This window comes from Paroedura picta, chromosome 9 (assembly GCF_049243985.1).
Source record: "Paroedura picta isolate Pp20150507F chromosome 9, Ppicta_v3.0, whole genome shotgun sequence".
Lineage (NCBI taxonomy): Eukaryota > Metazoa > Chordata > Lepidosauria > Squamata > Gekkonidae > Paroedura > Paroedura picta.
This window is the reverse complement of record NC_135377.1, coordinates 61,803,651-61,821,309: the sequence shown is the minus strand read 5'-3', so window position 1 is coordinate 61,821,309 and position 17,659 is coordinate 61,803,651. Positions and strand designations below refer to the sequence as shown.

Genomic DNA, 17,659 nt, shown 5'->3' with positions numbered 1-17,659 from the left:
TAATGGTAGGCATCACAAGAATTGTAGTGTTTTGTATGGGATACCACACAGTCCCTTGAGAGTGACTCTACAACAAGTTGTATGTCAGGAAAGACAGACACCAAGCAATGATTTTGAAAAAGAGGTGAGAAATGAATGTTTGTTTTTGTTACTGGGCCTTGTATGAAGCTCTAGTCCCCCAGGGTTAGATCCATATTATTTCATAAATTTTGGTTATTCAGGAACTGGGGGGGGGGCGCATGACTCATTTCCCCCTCTCCAACTATTTCCTCATTCCCTTCCCTGAAAGCCCCCAGAGGCTTTATATTTTCCTGATTCTTTCTCTCCCTTCCACCTACCAGCCAATCTACCTTTATTTGTGCCACTCTCTTTAGCTTTCTGTCCTTTCCTTCTCCTGGTGGCCTGTCCTTGGGGAAAACACTGGCTCAGTTGCATGGTTACGGGGGAGCACAACCAAAAGTTGTGTGACCAAAAGTCCAGTGCATATTTTAAATGTGTTTTTCGATTTCATATTTGTTTTGCAAACCCGGGGATTTTCTTCAGGCGTGAAAAAAGGCATGCCTTGTCTATCCATGGCTTTACTCTCTAGATTTAAGCATCCACAGATGGGGCCATGTTGAGAGTTAGATGTAGTTATGAAAAGCTTTTAGAATTAAGTAGGAACTTAACATGACATTTAGGTAGTACATTTTATAATTTGTTTTAATTGGCACATTTTCTACAGTTGCATGCCCTACAACCCCCCCCCCCTATATTGTGCCTCTTGTTTTTGAAAGTTTCCTTTGGTGTTGCTTAGGAAATGCCCTATACATATGTGCAAGATCCCATCATGAAAAGGGCATTCTCTCTTCTGTTTAACGTTTGACTGCTTCTGCCTTCCATGTGTAATCCCTTGCTAATTAAAGGGTCAGGATGTGTCCTATTCCTCTGTGTCTCTTATGTTGATTTCTTTCCAGACCTCTTGTAACACAGAGAAACTGGCAATTAGTGACCTTCTGCATCAGTAGTTCCTTCTTCTGAGCATTAGACTTGATGTTATGCATCTTGGCATGTGAAGATTTAGAGCATGGCCCTTGACCCCATCACCAGAGTAGTGACTCCAGCTGCCAAAGATGCAAGGCAGAGTAATGGAAGTGTGGCAGCTTCAGGATGTTCAAAGGGGATGGAATCAGACAGAGGTGGCTCCAGTGCTCTTATTTACTTAAGGGACCAAATTCATGTTGATGCATGAAAAAAAAATGAAGAAAGAAATATCTTGTTAAATATGTGGATGGATATATATTGGGTTTAAAAAAAAACACCCAGGGAGACTAGGAAAAGGGGAATTCCATATGGCATATGTATTATATCTGTGCCCAGTTATGCGGTCAACCTAATTATGCGGTCATCCAAACTCAGCCCAGATGCTGGTAGGTCTTTTTTCAGATCCTTCTTTTTTTCTTTTTTCTTTTTAATGAAGTCCATGAAATTATCCCGCCTTGTTTGTGTGAAAGAGTAATGTAAACAGGCATATGTTAATTCTTTTGAATTAAAGCTGTTGATAAAAAGTGTTTTAGTCTCTGGAGAAACTGAAATTAGGGTTTTACATGTTGAAAAGCACTCCAGTTAACAGTGATGTTCCAACATTAACAGTGATGGGAGAGTTTTGCCAGCCTATAAATGTGATAGTAGATTCTCCCCTGCCTTGCTCTACCAGCTTGCAGCCTGGTCAGAAAGCTGGGGTAGAAATTGCTTCTTGCCCCCCCTCTCTTGCCCTGGTGGCATGTCACCCCATAGAATTGAAAATATGCCTTCCTCTCTCTTAGTGTCACTCAAGGATTATCACTAAAGGGGCACATTTCATTAGCACAGCTAAGTAGCAAAGCTGTGAATAAAGATGTGTGTAGGGCCTCTTTAGTTAAACAACTTTATTATTACAAGGCACAATCTCAGGACAACTATAAGACCATTCTAGAGACGGCTAAGCAAAATAAACAAAAAAGGCAAGGTGGCTGGCTAATTACTTACAATATTTGAACATCTGGTCCTGCCAGCTACATTGAGCACCTCCTCCTCCCCGAACCACACCTGCAAGCAACCTCCTTGGTGTAGTGGTTAAGAGGAGCAGCCTCTAATCTGGAGAACCAGGTGTGATTCCCCCTTCTTCCTCTGGATGCAGCCAGCCGAGTAACCTTGGCCCAGTCAGTTCTCTCAGAGCTCTTTTAGCCTCACCTACCTCAAGGGTGTCTGTTGTGGGGAAAGGAAGGGTAGGCAAAAAAACAGCCCTCCTAAGAAGAAGCCAGTTTATTTGCTTCATGGGGTTCGGTCTGTCCTTGCCTTCTCATCCATATGAAAAGGCACAAAGCCACTTTCTTGACCAGATGTGTTTCCCAATGCTTTTAAAAGCTAGGCCTGTGGAGGAGTTCAGCTGTTCCTTGGCATTAACAAAAACGAGGATGTTAGTAAGCTAGGTCCCTGTTCCCCTGGAACTGTTTCAGCTTATGAATTATATGTTGTTCTAAAAATGCATATCTGAAGGCTGCTGCCACCTGAGCTTTTGAAAGCAGGCCGAGATCTAAAAGAGTTCCAAAACGCATACCCAGTCCTTTCAGCCACGGTAATCCAACAGACCTTCCCATCTTCTTTGCATTACCAGTTCGGCTTTGTCAAAAATTCACATTCCATTTATGTGCCGGTCAGCTATGGCTTCAAACTACTGGTGTAGAATGTCGATTGCTACGTCCAGGTTTGATTGAGCTGGAAAAACAACACTGGCTATTTATGTATTCATTTTAGGCTGTTTCTCTCTGTGGCAAGTTGGCTTACAAACAAGAAACAATTTCCAAATTGGAAAAACAGATCAGAAATAAATCTGGGCTGATCCAGGTTTGCCAAGCTGACTCTCACAGGCCCAGGAGGCAAGGCACAAGCTCCTGCCTTTGACTTCTACCCAAGGGCTCACTCTGCACCAGAGGCTTTGAGCCAGGACACATTGCCCGGCCTCTTCCTGCTGCCTTACGGGGGAGCATTTGGCCCAGTGCACCTTGTTTGCCCCAGATTTGTGCTCCTGTATGGGAGCTGGAGCAGTGAAGTTCCCAGCTCTAACCAAGCTAAGTCCCTGAAGGAAGATGTCAGGTTAGACTGCGACCCTTTATTACAATTCCCCATGTTGTGATGACTCCAACTATAAAATTATGCAAGTGTTCTTTCACAGAAATTAAACCGAAACTGACCAATGGCATGAAGATCCATTGTTCATGATTGTATATACATTGGTTTTTTTCCCCCAGGGTTTCTCAGTTCAGTTCTGCCTCTTGTCCCACCATGCCGATCATGCTCTTTTCCGCTGCTCCAGACAGATGGACTCGATCTACCCCACAAGGCTGTTGTGTGGATGCCCCCCCCCAACCAAGCTGCTTGCTCTGCCGCGACCCCTGTGAAAGGGTCGTTTGACCCCCAAAGGGGTCCCGACCCCCTGGTTGAGAACCACTGGGCTAGATGGAGCTCAGCTGCCACTAATTTGCCTTCATAATACTGGAGGTGCCTCCCTCTAACCCAGCCTTTTCCAACCTTTTTACCATGGAAGAACCCCTGCAATATTTTTCAGGCTCAAAGAACCCTGGAAGCAGTGACATGCCCCTTCAGAGAAGTAAGATGCAGGAGCCAGCCAGCCAATCAATTGATCATTTACCATGTCCATTGTGGAGAAAGAGACTAGGCCTGTTGAGCGTAGGGGAAGTGGGCTCCAGTTGACGTCTGGTGATGTCAGCAGGTATCCAAACTTTTGGGAAAGGCCGTGTAACCCCTGGGGAGCTCCTGCGTAACCCCAGGGTCCCTCTAGCCTTTAAATGCTCTTTTCCAGAGTCATAATTCCAATGTTAAGCAGTTCTATGTGCAGCATTTCCATCAGCAAGATAGTTTGATGCTGCCTTTCTGTTCAATCCTGTACACTTAAGTAAGCATAGAACAGCAAGGAAATACTTTCTGGTGCAACAGTGGGCAATGACAAAGACACCTGCTCCAGTGGTCTTGACACGATTCCAGCAGGGGAATCACTGAACTGTACATAACCCAGATATTTTCATAAACCACAAACTGCTCGACTGTTACGATAGCGACCTTGTCTGCAGCCTTCCACTCTTGAGTGCAGGATGGAAATTTCTCAACCACAGTGCACTGGGAACAAATTTAAGGCTAGGCTTTCAGCGGGTCTGTTTAATTTAGGCTCTCAGTTCCACTCTGGATAAGTTGTCTAAATTGCTTGCTGGTACGTCTGTCCTCTTATTTGCCTAGCCGGTGTTTCCTTTTCTAGCACTCTTAATAATGAAGGTAGTAATTCGCCACTTCCCAACTCTTAAGGGTTGGATGTAAGCCACAGCATTCTCTTTTGATCGGTCCTAATGTGAGATTCTGACCTTAACAAAGGAGTTTCTGCTGGTTGTATTTAAGTGACGTTTAAATATTTAAATTCTCTGTTAAACTACGAGACTAGGGGGGGGAGGGAGCCATTCCTTCTGTTTATGTGATCCTTAATACACAAAGTCACCTTATTTTTTAGAACAAACTTCTGTGGATTTATTCTTTGCATGTTATGCTTGGCCATCTGGTGGGGGGGGGGGGCAAATCCCAGTAATCCCTGCAGAAATATTTACTGACTCTTTAACTGAAATGTTGTTTTACTTGGTGGTAGTTGAATTTGATGTGATTTGCTTCCAAACTTGTGAAGTGTAAGACTGATTGTGCTGAAAGTTTTGTTTTTGTGTGTGTGGGAAAATAACACACCTAGGTGAGTCACTATTAAAAGGCTGAACACGGGGTGTGTGTGTGTGTGTGTGTGATTAAAATGCATCATTTTCATGATCGAAGAATTTATTCACTCATTTGCTGAATACCATTGATCTGCCAACCGTGCTCAGTGAGGATGATTTCTTGCATTTTATTTTTGGGGAGGCACCCACTGAAGAAGAGTCATGTTGTGTTTGCCCATGAGCAACTAAAATAGAACCTTGACAGTAGCAATGTGACCTGCATCTTGAAATGATTTGTGGGGTCATGGTCTTAATGTTTTTGTTTTTTGCTTTGGAAGTTGCTGTTTAATATCTGTATTCAGACAAAAGCTGTGGCTTAGATCCATTGAACCATAAGCAGAATCCTGTTCATAGAATGGGACTTCACTGCTTTCAGATCACTGATGCCTCTGTCTTGTTCTTGAAAAGCTATTTTTGGTGTAGAGGGTGGCTCTGATGGTGTAACCAAAGTTTGAATACGTGAAGGAGAAGAGCACCAGGTTGGTTAAAGAATAAAATAGTTTTCATTGTGAAGAGAAACAACTATGTATAGAAAGAAGAGAGTAGAAAGAGACTAGCTGTTCTAACAATTATCTAAAGACATGCTGTCTGCTGCACTGCTGTTCTGGAGCCAAGCAGGGAGAAAGGGGCATGAAAGGAGCAGGAAGTCTCCCACTGAGCCAATCAGGATCCTGGAGGAGATAATCAGAAAGTTCCTGATCTAACTATGCTAAATGCACATCTCCTTCGATGCCCCCTGCAGGACACACTTTATATTCTGCACAATTATGCACACTGTAGCTCTTGCATATTCCAAGAGGGTGATGGAGTATAGGTAAAGAATTGGGGACCCTTCTGTGGGTAAGTGAAAATGTCTTCTCTCTGAGGAGCATGTGTATTCTCTTTCTACTTTCAATAAAAGGGAAATATTTATGTTGGCCATGCAAAAAAGCTTCCCCCCAGGCCTGCCTGTTTTTATTTAATTTAGGGAATTTAATTAAGGGAAGGCACATGCTCATTTTGACCATACGTTCATGCTACCTGTAATAAAAGTTGTAAGGCTGTGTTCCAACAAAGCAGGAATGGCTTCTCCCTTTGTAACCCTGGAGGATTAACCCTGTGGCAGTGGTGGTAAATGACAGGCCAGTGAAAGGAGGGCCAATACATGTGTCTGCAGAAGGCAGCATGCATCTGTCTGCAGGATGTATATCAAAACCCATTTGAGCCAAAAAAACAGGGTAAACCTGCCTTCTTCCTGTATGAATCTGGATTCCTAATAATATAAAATGTGCTACGTCTAATTGTAGACGGTGGCAACTCACAGGTATATTTTAAAACTTGACTTCCAGAATATCAAAATCTTAAACTTGAGTTCCAAAACACTGAGTTCAAAAGGATAGATTCAAGTGGGTAGCTGTGTTGGTCTGAAGTAGCACAACAAAAATAGAGTCCAGTAGCACCTTTAAGACCTGGTCTTAAAGGTGCTATATTTTTATTGAGTTCAAAAATTTGTCTTGTAAATAAATCTCTTTTGTTGGGGGAAGGTGTTAACATGGAGTTGCACCAGTGAATTGAGTTCAGAAAAAATATGTTGGTGTCATGCAGAGCACAGTGAATTTGAACTGTGCTTTTCTTTAGTGAAATTGCTCCTGTTGACACAACATGATCAAATCCTTGTCTATAGTAAGCATTCTATTTCAGGTATGACTAATGTCAGTACAGTGAACGGTGATTTATGTTTTGGAAAGTCAGTAATTAAGGGATTTACATGTAGAACAGTAAACTGCAGTTTCTTCCTGTTACAGGACAAAACACCCAAGGTAAGTGAGGAATGGAAACATGTATAATGCCACAGGCCTTCCTTTAGGAGTTCTGCAATTAAAAAAACACAGAGAAGGATATTATCTAGATGTTTTCACATTGGAATAGAAACCCACTGTGATGTTGCAGATGCACCCTTTCATTAGACATGCCAAATTCTATGCTTCTCTTTTCCTGTTCAGTAAACCTGTAGGTCTTCATGAGAAAGCAGTAGATAAATTTTTGTAAATCACATTATTTTTTCCTATGTCTTCAGTATGTGATTCTTTTTATGTGTTTTGGTCAAGCTGGACAACTGTCTTTTTTTCAGAGCTGACTCTTCCTATTATAGGGGGCTCTAAATAGTTTATCATAATGGTAGGTAAAGTCCTAGTAGTATATCCTTCTCATTTATCTATGTGTAGATCAGGTGGAACCGCTGCATAGATTGCAGTTGTATATATATTCTATATAAAATCACACTGGTGTTTCCAGAGAGAGTTCCTCATCTGATCAACGTCTTCCTCTTTCCCACCAGTTTCTTCACTGGAAAGAACTGCTTTTTTTGTTTTTTTTTTGGTAGGTTTTAAATTTCTGATCTTGGAATTTTACAAGGATGTGTGTGATAAATAACAGAATGCTCCAGGAAAGGGGCACCAACCCCTTCGCCTTGCAGAGGAGATCTCCACAAGCACATCTATCTCCTGCAGCATGCAGTCTCCATCCTTGATCTCCCAGCTCTCCCTACCCCCTCTGTAGGATGTTAAATATTTTATTGTTTAATTTCTGTGCAGTTCTTCTACCCATCCCTCCAGCAAAGATGTACTATTCCTGCTTCTGCGTAACTCTCTACAGCATCCTTTATCAACCTTTTGAGCATTTAGGCATACCTGTGAAAATTTTCAGGCTTCAAAGCACACTCACCTCTCTCATATAGCTGTCACCAGCACAGGTCGACTTGAAGTGAGAGGAGCCTTGGCTGGCAAAGGTTTATATGGCTTGTGCCCCTCCCCTTCCCCGCCCCTCCAGGTCTATCATCAGCTACTTTGGGAGGAGGTGGGTCAATCTGCCCATATAATAAGGGGTAATATGGGGGGTAAAACCTTAATTAAAAGATTAAGACGGAGCTCTTCCGCCAGGCTTTCGGTTGAGGCCGGGCAGCAAGAAGATCTAGCCCCCCTAACAAATGTGACGGTTGCGTCTGTCATCTGCCCCCTCCCTTTCCCTTCTTAGCGGGTGTGGAATTGGGTTAGCTATGCTGAATTTTGCTGCCATTCTAGTCTTAACTTTTGTAATTAATTGTATTATATTTTATTGTGTTTTTATTGTTTTAGGGGATTGGTTTTTTATGTGACCCGCCTCGAGCCTCTGGGGGGAGGCGGGTTATAAATTTAATAATAATAATAATACACTTTAGAGGCTCCCGCGGTACACCATTTGAGAATCTCTTGTTGAGAATCTCTGTTTTACAGGACTGTAATGGTAGTAGTAGTTTTCCAGCTCATAAATGAGATCAAATGAGCAATGAGTTCCTCAGTTTCACAGGGTCTTTCTTTGCCTAGTGCTCTAGCAGAGGAAATCTTTGGTCTATTTCCAGGGCCTCTCCTATTGAAAGCCGCACCATGGATAAGGAGAGTCACATTCATGGACTGCCAGTGCACATTCAGATGAAAATTTGGATCCGACTGAAAAGAAATCCCGGTGCAAGTGTCTGTGTGCTTCCGTACTGACCACAACAATTGTTTGCATGCATTTCCATTGTGCATTCTTCATATGGTGTACAACAAATGAATGAAAGGGACCAAGAGTGGCAAAAAGCACAGGGCTGAGTTTAGCAAGTCACAGAATGTGGGTTAAAGGCAGTCTGCAGACAAGTGAGATGGAACGAACCAGGGAGGGGGAAGAATCGTTCATCTCTGCTTGGTGCCTTCCTTCTGAGTTCTATTAGCACAGATGTGCAAATGGATTGCATTCAGGTGACTGCCTGTAGAACAGGAATGCTATATAAGCACTGACAGTCTTCCATTGGCCAATGGATTCCTTTCAGTTCAAGGCAAGAGTAGCAAAGGCAGGAAATCATGTGGAAGTATGCAGGCCCACAGCCAAGGGGAAGCTGAAGGGGAAGCTGCAGCTGGTGAAATTTCCCTCGGTATGGAGCCCTTAAAGGTCCAACAGGTCCCCCAGGGTCTAGACTAGGTAACTCAAGCTATTTTAGATTTGCTTTTTATGTTGTTGAATACACTTTATTTAAAACCACATTGAATGCATTAAATGTTAAAGGCATCAGCCATTTCATTTATGCGTTTTCACCTTGTGGTGCAATGACCCACTGGAACTCTCAGCTCCCTTATGGCGCCCTCACTTTGAAAGCTCTTGTAGAAGGGTCATGATGGCCAAGCTGATATTGCCAGGGGTCGGAGGGAGCCGGAGCAGGCCAAAGGTGATGACAAATCATATGCAGCAGCGAGAAGTGAGAGGCAGCAGAAAGCCTGGGTCAAGTCGTTCCAATTTTAGTATATGTGCTGCCGAAGCAAGCCTGGGTCAAGTCAGGAAGAACAAAAGGACTTGGTATGCCAGAGTTACACAGTAGACTAGTCACGGTTATGGATGGCAAACAAATAGGGAGCAGTAATAGATCAGAAATTGTAAATTCATGTGGGTAGCTGTGGGGCATTAAAGTTGTTTTTTTTTAGTTCCCAAAGGAGTCTGGAAGTGGCTGGCCATCACATATCCTTCCTCTCTCCTCAACAGACACCTAGTGAGGTGCTCTGAGAGAACTGTGACAGGCCTGAAGTCACCCAGCTGGCTGCAGGTGGAGGAAGAGTGGGGAATCAAACCCAGTTCTCCAGAAGACAGACTGCCGGTCTTTTACCACCACACCTAGCTGGTAGCAGAACAAAGTTTGATTGATTGACAAAGTGTGTTGTACAGAGGAAAGCTTACACCTTGAATAAAACTTCGCTGGGCTCAAAGATCAGAAATGGCTTAATGTCTAAGCCAGCTTGGTGCAGTGGTTAAGAGCAGCGGCCTCTACTCTAGAGAGCTGGCTTTGATTCCCCCCATGCAGCCAGTTGGGTGACTTTAGGGGTAGTCACAGTCCTGCTAGAGCTATTCTCACAGCAGTTCTGTCAGGGCTCTGTCAGCCCCACCTACCCACAGGGTATCTGTTGTAGGGAGAGGAAGGTGATTGTAAGCTGCTTTGAGGCTCCTTTGGGTAGTGAAAACTGGGGTATAAAAAACAACAATTCTTCTACAAATGGTTGTAAATTCCCCCTGCTTAGCACTGCTTGTCTTTTAGGGATAGGACCAAAGCAATTTTTTCTTTTGGTGCACAGAAGTTTTCTTTTCTTGGATCAAGGTGATTGGCATATGGTTTGTACAATTCCGTCATTGTCTAGTTTAATAAGACAGATCCAGCTTTCAGCTCCCCTGTTCTCTTCCCACCCTTTAAAACACTGGTGATGCTGATTCCACCAAGCCCGCAAAGATGCTGACTAAGCAACATAGGAGCTAGCCTGATGAGGTGATAAGTATTTCACACCCTGGCTTTTATCCCTCTGATAGGGGGTGGGTGGGGGGGTACTCCTTCCAACTTAAGTAAATTAATAAAAAAGAAAGCCCTTTCACATCTGGAAGACCTTGTGAAACTTATGACATCATGTGGCATTGCCATAAACTTAAATTTATGAGAGCCAGAGAGGTGGAGTGGTTAAGAGCAGTGGCCTCTAATCTGGAGAGCTGGGTTGGATTCCCCCACTCCTCCAGCTGGGTGACCTTGAGCCTTTCACAGTTCTCTCGGAGGTCTCCACCGACTTCACAGGGTGTCTGTTGTGGAGAGAGGAAGGGCTGGCGATTGTAAGCTGCTTGGAGACTCCTTCGGGCAATGAAAAGTAGGATGCAAAAAGCCAGCTCTTCTCTTAATGCTGACCATTGCTTAAAATGCAAGACAGTAAATATTAATATCTCCAACCTCTGGATTCATTATTAACATTTCCATTCCTTGCTGTTCATATTAAATCCCGTCTTCAAAGCCAAAACTGCTTTTATGGAGCATGGAGTTACATTGCATCAAAGCGGCTGTGAAGTAGCGACCGTCTTTGGAGCAAGCAGCATGTAGCAATAAGGGTTCTGTCTAAAAACGGCAACCCTGTTCTATTCCCCCCTCTTCCCTAGGGCTCTGGGTCTTCTCAAGATGCGGTGTGGTGTAATGGTTAAAGGGTCACACCTGCAAACTTGGGTTCGAATCCCCACTCGTACCGTGGAAGTTTGCCAGTCAAACGCTCTCAATCTAACATACCTTGCAGGGTTGCTGTGAGGATAAGAGGAGAGGAGAATGTCGTAAGCCACTTTGGGTCCTACTGAGGAAGAAGGTAGGGTATAAATTAAATAGGGGAGCGGTATCAATATCTAGAACAGCCTTTTTCAACCTTAAATCCCTGAAATAATTTTTCAGGTTTTGAAGAGCCCTGGACATGATGTCAGCTGGCCACGCCCCTGCCATGCCCTCAGAAGTGACATCTCTACCCACACCTTTAGCCTTCCTTTTGCTCTCTCCCCCACTTTTATTACTACTATGGTGACTCTGCCTCTTGTAAAGCCTGTAAAGATGAGTAGGAGCTGAGCCCAGACCCCCATGACATGCCACTTTAGAGCTCCCACGGACCCCCTTTTGTGGGTCTCCCATGGTCCCTCTTCAGAACTCCCATGGACCCCCAGGGATCCATTGACCCTGATTGGGAATCCTTGATCTAGAATCTGCCTGATGAGGTGGTGTCCTGATCCATGTTTCCCTACTGTGTGCTGTGGATTATTTGGGATGGGAAAACATTGGAGCAAGACATCTGCACTTCCATGTCTAGGTCGGCCCTTTGGGGCATGGCTGACATGCCCCATTTGCTTTCCCTTCTCTTCATCCCTGACTACCCTTGGAAAATTCAGAACAGACTCTGTACTGTGGTCTGCAGTAATCCAATCTTGCCTCTGTTTACATTAGCCTCAATTCCTTGGAGTCCTTTTCCACTTTTTCCCCAGGATAACAGTATTGAAAGCAAGGGCCTGGTTTCCCTTCCCTTCTTGCAGGGACGGAGGGGCATTTTCTGGAAGTTATTTTGCCAGCATTTGTCATTCATTATTACCGTACTTTTATGCAGTGTTTTGTTGGCAAAAACAAGAGCAGGACGTGTGTGTGTGTGTGTGTGTGTGGGGGGGCACCCTCTCAGTGTCAAAGGCATTTTAAAGGAACTTTGTGTGTTTGATTCCCCCCTCTTCACCTAAAGCCAGTTTCTATGTAATCTGCCACTTTATTTAAGAAGTCCCTTAAGAAACGTTGCAAGAAAAGAGTTTGCGGTGCGGGCCAGTAGTTGACTCTGAAGTTCTAAAGCTGTAACAGGAGCTACACGACTTGTAATCCTTGTGCCTCATCAAGCGCAGCGCCTGAAGCACGGGTAATTATCCTGCGCAAGTAGTAACAGGAATGCACGCATTACTTTCTTATTGGAAATTAAGATATTCTTGTTTGGTAATCTGGCCAGTATTTGGGTGTGCAGTCAGCATAATGCGAGTCATAAAGTCTGAGGGTTGTGCGTGTGTGTTGATGTGATTCACCGACAGCCCTGCATGGAGAGATTTTTTCCTTATTCCTCTCCTCATATTATTTGCAATCAAGTTGTCTGGACCTCCAGGCTTCTGTCTGGGGGAAAACATTAATGCTTATCTCACTGGGGAGGTCAGTACACAGAACAGCTGCAGTCGGGACTGTGTTTAAAATAGTTGTGCATTAAAGAGCAGTCTGGCCACACCATGAGGCTTAACGTACTGAAGTATTTCTTCATGGATGGAAACCACACATTGACTAACTGTCGTGCTACTGGCTGCTGTGGTCGCTGTTTTGAGGCTCCTGCCCAGTCTTGTTCGTGCTATTCTTTCCCTTCTTACCCACATTTTCTGCTTGGTGTAGTGGTTAGGGGTGCAGATTTCTAATCTGGCAAGCTGGGTTCAATTCTGCACTCCCCCACATGACCTTGGGCTCGCCACAGCACTGATAAAGCTGTTCTGACTGAGCAGTAATCTCAGGGCTCACTCAGCCTCACCTCCCTCACAGGGTGTCTGTGGTGAGGAGAGGAAGGTAATGCGATTGTAAGCCGCTTTGAGACACCTTTGGGTACAGAAAAGTGGCATATAAAAATCAACTCTTCTTCTTCAGTAATATCAGGGCTCTCTCAGCCTCACCTACCTCACAGGGTGTCTGTTGTGGGGAGAGGAAAGGGAAGCCTCTTTAAGCCCCCTTCTGGTAGAGAAAAGTGGCATATAAGAATCAATTCTTATTCAGTAATACAGTTCTTGCAGAAGCTTTATTTGCTTAAAATGTCCAGATGAGGAATGCACCTTGAAAGACAGCTTAGTTTCTCTGGCACATGAGAAAGGTTTTGGTGGAGTTTAAATATGCAAAGAGATAGAGCACCCGTTGCTTGAAGAATAAATAAGCTTTATTGAGAATAGAAACGACTTTGTAAAGAAATGGAAGAGAGATACTCCTAACTAACTCAGGCTTTCTCAACCCTGGGGTTTCGTCACAGCCCTGGAAGGGTTTCCTGTATGGGTAGAAGTTAATTTTAATATATTCTTTTAAACTGGGTGATTTATTGGGTGATATGACCATATATGGGAATGATGAGCAACCCACCGTCCCAAATGGGCAATGATGGGCCTGTGTTGAGTGGGAAGGGGAGGGCCCCCGGGCGAGCAATGCTTGCCAACCAGATTCTGCGTGATTGTGCCACCTTTGGGGTTTCTCAAAGCCTGAAGAATGTTTCATGGGTTTCTCAACGGTAAAAATGTAGAGACACGCTGGTCTAACTGATTGTGTTTCTTCTTCTGGAGGCAATCAGAGAGGAAGTGTGCTCAAAGGAGCAGGAAGTCTCCATCTGAGCCAATCAGGATGGAGTTTATTTGAAAAACACCTGGAAGTTCCTGTCTTAATATGCTAACCTCACATCTGCTCCAGTGCCCCCTGCAGGATGTTCTTCATAAGCACACTGCAGATCTTGCATATTCCAACAAATGGTAGCATCTCCCCAATTACTATTTTTAAGTCTAGAGTGTGAAAATCCCTTAAGCTGTAATGAGTTCAAGTCATAGACTCATTTTTAAGAGAGCTGAATAAAACATAAGCCCTAAGTATAGAAATAATTAAAAAAATATTTACTCTATAATCATTGGCAGGGATCTGAAGTATTGTAATGTGCACTTCCCTTTCAAATAGGTGGTTTTCTTGGAAGATGAAACTATTTAAATAGCTTGCATATTGTTGCAGAACATTGCACAAGTCCTGTTTTCTTTTGAGAGAGGAAGAAGAAAAGATGGGGGTGGGGTGGGGAGTAGGGAATAGCCAGCATGGAGGAAACCCAATCCCTTGGATTCTCACCCAGAGTAGCCCGGTTCCTCTGACACACTTACATTTTTTCCTTAATTCCCAGGCTTCCCCCCAAGATGTTTCTGCTCTGATTCAGAAGTTATGTGGGAAAAGTGGAGGCAGGTTACAAAATAGGTTTGGGAAAGAGAACAAGACTTCAGAAAACCTGTTTTGAAAACAACAGCCAAGTCTTTCTGAAATAGGAAAGTTGAAATTTTGAAAATGAGTAGTTTTCAAAATAGGTCACCACTTTCTTCCTTTGAGTCACTAAATTCAGCTGTTTGGATGTTCTGATTGCTTCTAAAAATAACGCCTAGTTTCCAGCCACTGTTAGTTACAGCATGTCATGCAACGTTAGGGTGACCAAGGACAAGTCTTGCTTTATAAAGCAACTCCTCACCTTCATAGAGCAGACCAGGGTGAAAAATGAACATCCAACCCAGCCCTTTTCAACCTTTTGAGGAACCCCTGAAATGTTTTTCAGGCTTCAAGGAACCTTGGACGTGGCAACATGCCCCTTTAGAGCAGCTGTCCAGGGACTGAGACCAGACCGTAGATCAGTTGGTACCGGGCTGCGGCTCCTCGTTGTCCTCTTCCCCGGCTGCTGCCTCAGGGGCTGCCCTGCCACTCTGCCACCGGCTTACCTTTGGTGCTCTCCATGGCTGGGGCTCACCCTCGGGTTGGCACTGTGCAGCTGCTGCTGGCAGCGCCCCCCAGTGGGCGTTGGGAAGTCACGGGCGCCAGCAGGAAAGCAAGTGGAGCAGGGGCTCAAGATGTCGCTCAGCAAAAGACTACCCCCCCCCGGGCCTCAGTAAAATTGTCAAGCATTGACCGGTCCCCAGTGATAAAAAGGTCAGGGACCACTGCTTTAGAGAATTGGGCATGGAGAAAAGATGTGGGAGCCAGCCAATCAGTCATTTACCATTTCCCTTGTGGAGAAAGAGACTAGTAGGCCTGTAGAGCAACAGGGGAAGGGGGCTCCAGTGACGTCTATTGATGTCAGCGACCATCTGAACTTCTGGAAAATGAACTTGGGTCTATCCCCAGTTTTCCCTGGAACCCTGGTTAGCCTAATCCATCCATCATCATGTCGGATTTGTGAAATTGTTACCGGACAGAAGATTTCAAGAACGGTAGAAGCTTATCATCAGCATGTTTTTGGTGCCACAGGGGATACTTTAAATTGTTCTAGCCAGTTTCTCACCCGGCAGCTTCTTTCAGCGTGCAGCTGCAGACCTTACAGTTGACTAGAGGTCGTTTTGCCATCTTATCGTGGCCCTTGTTTGTTCACTTCGAGGAAACGTGGACATTTTTAATTCAGTAGCTGTATGTGTGCGTATTAATGGAAGCTGCTTTTCTGTCGTGTTCTACTGTACGGTGAGGCAAGCGATCGGACTCGTCATGTGAAATGACTCTGCACCTTTAAAGTTTGCTGTCACGTCTCGGCCAAGGGATGGTGACCCCGTAAGCTTTTCAAGGCAAGGGGCCTGCAGAGGTAGTTTGCCATTGCCTGTTTCTGCCGAGCAAACTCAGCATTCCCATCCAATATTAGCCTGGGCTGATATATATCTATTTCTAGAGATAGAGATATGATATATGTAAGACAGATTCTAGATCATTCAACCAAGAGAAGCAGGTGAGTTCATTTTTTTCCGTGAATACGTTAAGTCAAGCACACACACTATTTCTTTTTCCCCCCGTGAGGAAAGCTGAACTTTATAGCAATTAATGGCATCATACACACCAAAAAAAGGTATTCGTTGGTTCAGTTGCCAGTCCCCCCCCCCCACAGACAAACCCTTTTGATTCCCTTCTCACATTTTTTCAGTCTGTGGCCTCCTTCAATGTGCCACTTCCCTCCTGGGGGCCACATAGCCCCTTTTGAGAACGGCTGCTGCAGAGGGATTCAGGTGGGTAGCCGTGTTGGCCTGAAGCGAAAAAACAAATCTATAGTCCAGTGGCACCGTTAAGACCAACAAAGTTTTATTCAAGGCGTGAGCTTTTGCATGCATGCACACTTCCTCAGATACAGTATCACGGAATGGAAGTAGTCAGTTCAAATGGACAGGCAGAGTGTGAGAGTAAATTAACATGCAGCATAATGAAAAGTGGTTAACAGATTCTAGAGATAAATAGGGACAAACAGCAATTTGGATTTGCTTGTATTCACTTGAGTTTGAATTGTACACCACATGTTTCCCATGCAATTCAGTCTCAAGGGAACACAAACAAATCCAAATTGCTGTTTCTCCTTATTTATCTCTGGAGTCGGTTAACCATTCTCATTATGCTGTATGTTAATTCACTCTCACACTGTACCTATACGTTTGAACTGATTAGTTCCATTCCAGGACATTGTATCTGAGGACGTGCACGTGCTCACGAAAGCTCATATACCTTGAATAAAGGTTTGTTGGTCTTAAAGGTGCCACTGGACTCTAAACATGTTTTACTGTAGAGCAGGGGTAGTCAACCTGTGGTCTTCCATATGTTCATGGACTACAATTCCCATGAGCCCCTGCCAGCAAATGCTGGCAGGGGCTCATGGGAATTGTAGTCCATGAACATTTGGAGGACCACAGGTTGACTACTCCTGCTGTAGAGGGTTATAGATATAGCTTTCCAGATGCTCATGTGTAGCCACTGCCTTTTGCAGCAATCTAGACAAGGTGAAAAGTGACGCCCCATGTGAGTCCATGCAGCAGGCTTACCATGTGATAACCGCTGGCATATGGGCAAGCATGAAGTCACCGTTCTTTAACCTGAAGTGTCTGCAAGGAGGTTTAAGACGGTTTTGCACTCACAAAACTTTGTTGACGTCTATGTGAGTATACCGCGTCTCTGTTTCTTGCCTGTGACCTCTGAAACGAAGCTAATCCAGGCATCGCCCTGTATGTTGTCAACATAGATATACATAATTTTCTTTCCCCCTTCCCTTCCCTGCTGGGAAAAAAAAGATATTTTGACTTGCTGTATGCTGTGTCTGGCTGTTTTCAGTGAGTGAGATGTTCACCTCGGAGGAAGTATCGGTTGACCTAGCCTGCGTGTCAGTCATCTTCATTCTAAAACACTCTGGGAAGCCTTTCGGGGTAATCCGAGTGGCCCCCAAAGCATCGTCTTGCCCCCAGAGAGACAGACCTAGCCAGACACAGGCAGTTCGTATTTCTTTATTTACAGAGATCTGTATAAGGATAATGTCAGGCCTCCTAGAAGATTGCTTATTTGGAGTTGTCTCTGAGGTGAGGGAGGAAGGCCTCTCGGGTGCTGCTTTTACCTGTCAGGGTCTGTTAGTGGTAATGCTTCCTTGGAGAGTGAGCACTGAAGCACAGCAGCCTATGCTTTGCCCTCCAGGCATAATGATGGGTACATTTGCTTAGGTGGAGTGGAACCTGTCTCTTGGGACTGGGGGTGTAGTCCAGATTTGGGAGGGAAAATTGGGCCTTCAGGCTGTTCTCTACTTCCTGGTGTAAAAGAAGGGAGGGTAAGCAGGGCGTGGTTGGCCTGCAATGTTGACATTTTAAATCAACCGCTCAAAGCATATCCAGCTTGCCATGCAGGAGAGCCAGAGTTCTTGAGTTGATGGAGGGAGAAAGGGGCCTTTATCAGATCTGTGTAGTGGTTAGGGGCGGTGGCCTCTAATCCGGAGAACCAGGTTTGATTCCCCACTCCTCCATATGCAGCC

At 44.6% G+C, this 17,659-nt stretch overlaps 1 long non-coding RNA gene across 39 annotated transcripts in view; it reads left to right on the top strand.

Annotated features, from left to right (window-relative positions):
• The window catches only part of LOC143845043 (uncharacterized), a 622,217-nt gene that overhangs the window by 250,851 nt on the left and 353,707 nt on the right, over window positions 1–17,659 (top strand). The window lies entirely within an intron of this gene.